At 59.2% G+C, this 4,231-nt stretch overlaps 1 non-coding gene across 1 annotated transcript; it reads right to left on the bottom strand.

Annotated features, from left to right (window-relative positions):
* Nucleotides 1–3,427: 3,427 nt before the first annotated feature.
* On the bottom strand, nt 3,428–3,500 carry TRNAV-AAC (transfer RNA valine (anticodon AAC)). The gene has a single exon. It is a non-coding gene; the product is annotated as a tRNA-Val (tRNA).
* Nucleotides 3,501–4,231: the final 731 nt, after the last annotated feature.

Here is a 4,231-nt window from a genome sequence, read left to right as displayed (position 1 = left end):
GCTGGCCTGGAGTGATGGCCCCGGAGGGCTTTCTGGGACCACTGACGCCTCGCCGGTGCTCTCCGGTCCTTCCGACGGGGCAGCTGCGGAACACAGGAGGAGGGGAAGAAGAGTGGAGACAGCCATTAGTGTGGACCCCGAGCCGTTGCCCTTGTCCCCCCACCCCTCTGCTGCAGGTTCCCCATCCCCGTCCCCGGGAGATGCTGCTGTGATGGGGTTCAGGGGTTCCCCTGCACTGCACCCCGTCCGCTGGCAGGAGTGACTCTCACTCAGCAGGTATGACAGGAGAGGTTTATTAGGCAACAGATGCCCAGTTTCTCCCAGAAGCGACAGTACAGCAGTCAGAGACGGTCCTTCCAACCCGTCCTGGGGAGAAGGCCCTGAGGGGTGCCCCTCTGGAGTGTAGCTTTCCCCCTCCTCAGGCTGGCTGCCTTCTAGCTCTCCCTTCCCCTAGCCTCTAACTGCCACCCCCGATTCAAAGCCAGCTCGGCTCCTCCCTCCTCTTTGCTCAGGGCAGAGGTGTAACCTGCCAGTTGTAGCCCCAGGATCATCCTTTGCCCCTGGGAGCTATTCGGCTCTTGTTGCTCATATGTAGCCTGAGTCTTGCATTTGCACTCCCCCCACTCCATCACATGCTGCTGCTGCTGCTGCTGCTGCTGCTGCTGCTGTGGGGTGTCCCACCCCCTTCTCCCAGGGGACCCTCGAGATTCCGCTCCCCCCTGCCCCGGGGATGGGGCATGGCACTGTCGTGCGGGGGGGGGGGCAGGGGCTGATGCACTCCTGTGAGGGACATGGCCCTGCTGTCCTTGGGGCCATGGCCATGTGGGCATGTGGGGGGCCCTGGGCACATATCTATTACCCCCGCCCCTCAACCCCAGGGGTGTACACCAGAGGGGGGCACCTACCTGTCGGTCCACTCCCACGGTCTGGAGATCCCTGGGGGGCGGACGCCCGGCTGCTGCTCCGGGAGGGCAGGAGGAGGATCTGCAGCCCAGACTCTGCAGAGGAGGAGCCCTCCTCCTCCTCCTGCTGCCGCGATGTCCCGGGGGTGGGCTCCGGGGGGGGCCCCCGGGGTGCAGGGCTTACCTCCAGGGCGGACTCCAGCTGCAGGGCCTGCTGGGGCTCGTCGGCCGAGGTGTCAAGGGTGGCCGGAGGGGAGGAGGTGTGCCGGGGGCCCAGGATGTCCCTGAGCTTCCTGTAAAAGGGGCAAGTGACGGGGGTGGCCCCAGATCATCTGGCCGCATCCCAGGCCCGGGCGTAACCCTGCTGCAGCTCCTTCACCTTACTCCTGACGTGGTCAGGAGTGTGGTCAGGGTGACCCCGGGTGGCCAGGCCCTTGGCCAGCCAAGCGAACGCATCCGCGTTCCGCCTCTTGCTCCCCATTACCTGGAGCAGCTCCTACTCGCCCCAGAGCCCCAGCCGGTCCCAAAGCTCGGCCTCCGTCCAGGAGGGGCCCCGCTGCCGCTTCCCCGCCTGGCTGCTGGGCTGTGAGCCCTGACTCTCCTTGGGGGGGGGGTCCCCTGGGGGCGCTGCCATGCGGCCATCACAGCTGGGGTGCGTGTCTGTGGCACTCAGAGACGTGCAGGCTGGCCGAGTGTCTGGGCTGCCGCCTGCGCGTTCTCTCAGCTTCCTGCACAGAAAGGGAGGGGGCGAGGAGCTTTAAGTGGCCGCTCCACGCGGCCACCATCGAGCTCAGGGGCTGGAGAGAGCGTCTCTCAACACCTCAGCTGATGGTCACCATGGAGGACCCCGCAATTTCGATGTTGCGGGACGCGCAACGACTACACGGTCCCTACTTTGATGTTGAACGTCGAAGTAGGGCGCTATTCCCATCCCCTCATGGGGTTAGCGACTTCAAAGTCTCGCCGCCTAACGTCGATGGAAACTTCGAAATAGCGCCCGACACGTGTAGCTGTGACGGGCGCTATTTTGAAGTTAATGCCGTTACTTCGAAGTAGCGTGCACGTGTAGACACAGCTCAGGGGCCCAGAGGCAGGGCCTATTTAAGCCCTTGGCCCAGCTGGATTTCTCTTCAACTTTTCCCTCCCACGTGTCGTGAATTTTCTTATGTCTCCCAAGGCAGAGGGAAGTGCAATACACAGCTGACGTGTGACACCTCACCTTCACCCTGGTGCACACAACACAATTCATGCGGTGGGAGTGGGACCACGGGGTCTGAGTGGGGGACGGGCTCCTGGCTGGGGGAGAGGGTTGGGGTACAGGAGTGTGAGGGCTCTGGCTGGGAGTTCGGGCTTTAGGGAGCTGCTGGAAATTAGAGAATTGTGCTGCCAGAAGGGAGCTCTGGGTGTGGAAGGTGCCTAAGACTCGGGGGTGGGTGTGAGAATGGGGGTCCAGGCTCTGGGCTGGTGTTCTGGAGTGGTTTAGGCTGTTGGTCGGGAGTGGGATGTAGAAGGGGTCAAGGGTCCAGGTTGGGAATTGGGCTTTGGGGTACATGAGGATACTGGGCAGAGATAACAGATATCACCCCCTGGAAGTTCCTGTGAGCCAGTGCCCGTGACAACCAACTCCCCCTCTCCGGCTCCACACAGCAGCAGCTCAGCTCACCTTCACTCTGGGATGCCAGCAGCTTGAGGCACCAAGCAAGCGGCAGCAGGAGGTTGGAAGCCCAGGGCACAGCACTGAATCCCTGAGGGCATCTGAGTGGGAGACGATCCCTCCGTGCAGGGCAGAGATGGAGGGCAGGATGGGTTCCAGCGTAACCATTACCCACACAATGAACATCTGCCCCAACATGTGGCTACCACTGGCCTCTTTCAGCGAGTTACCGACCCAGACGGAGCTGAAATTCCCCACGTCTGTCTGCACCCAGCCAGGATGGACAGCGACACTCAGGATCCCGTCCCCGCCGTACCCCAAGACCTGTCACTTGATGAGCATGTTCAGAGCAGCCTGTGGGTGAGATGCAGAAGGCAGAGACAGCAGAGTGTGGGGAAGGGAGTGAGCCCCATAGGAAATGACTTGCCCTTCCCAGGGGTGGGATGGGATGGGACAAGCAGAGAAGGAAATGAGAGCAGCATTCATTTTAGTTTTGTCTTTCCATGTGGAGAGAAAATTTTATGTGCACCGAGGCAAGTGCAGATGGGAACTGCCAATAAAAGCGCCAGCTGCTGACTGTGTGTGCACCATTCCTGCCTCCCTTCTCCCTTAGGAAATCAAGCAAAGGAGGCCAGCAGGAAGATTAGGCCTCCAGAGACCAACCTGCAAGGGCAGAGGGGTCCAAAACACAAGCCTCCTGAAAGTGACTGGTCTAACACTTGCAGCTTCCCCACACTGAGAGCAAAGGGGATGCTCAGCTGATGTCACCACCTTCTGTCACCCAGGAGTCAGACTTATTGGAGTGTTTGGCTAGGGCACAAGGAGATGAGCCATCCAGTGTAAAAGGGAGATACAGTAATGGAAAATTTGATGCTTCTGCCTGGTTTTGAACCAGGGACCTTTTGCGTGTTAGGCAAATGTGATAACCACTACACTACAGAAGCCCTTGTCAAACACCTTTCCCATCCCCACAGTTCCATCCACGAGGAACCAATTGCCCTGGCACACACGGCTGGAGAACCTTCGAGAAATGGGGGGAGCCCCTCACACACTCAGCTGCTCCAGCAGAGGGTTGCAGCTGCACCCAGGAATTATGCCTTGGACTTCAAGGGGCGTGTGACGTACTAGAGCTGGGAAGAGCAACTAGTAAGTCCCATCTCCCTGCTGTGTGTGTCAGGGGGATCTGGCACAGAAAGCAGCCCAGAGAGAGAGCAGCAAAGAGTCAGGAGCTGCTGAAAGTCATTTTCATCTCGACATCTGACAATCCTCAATGCACAGGAAATGTTAAGAAATGAAATAAGCTGTGGGTTGTGAGGCAGCAGCTGTGAGCTGGACAGAGCCAGAGACAAGGGAGGTGAGCAACACCTGGTGGGTGTTGCTGAACAGACATTACGATTGTTAAACAGGGGAGCCACAACTCACCTGCATGAGCCCAGCCCAGCAGAATCGCTTAACTTTGCCTGGAGACTTTACAATGCCCCCAGATGTGCCTGGCCTTCTGTTCTCCAAGCACACGTGCAGTTTGCAGATGAGATCAAGCTGGGAGGGGTTTGCAACTGTTTTGGAGGAGAGGCTCAGAATTCATAATAATCTGCACCAAGTGGGGACATGGTCTGAGGTAAACAGCTGCTAACCAGGCAGCAGGAGAAAACAGTGCATTGAAGAGACTTTCTCT

The sequence above is a fragment of the Carettochelys insculpta genome, unplaced genomic scaffold (genome assembly GCF_033958435.1).
Source record: "Carettochelys insculpta isolate YL-2023 unplaced genomic scaffold, ASM3395843v1 scaffold_0035, whole genome shotgun sequence".
Lineage (NCBI taxonomy): Eukaryota > Metazoa > Chordata > Testudines > Carettochelyidae > Carettochelys > Carettochelys insculpta.
The sequence above is the reverse complement of the archived record's forward strand: the minus strand, read 5'-3'. Positions and strand labels throughout refer to the sequence as shown.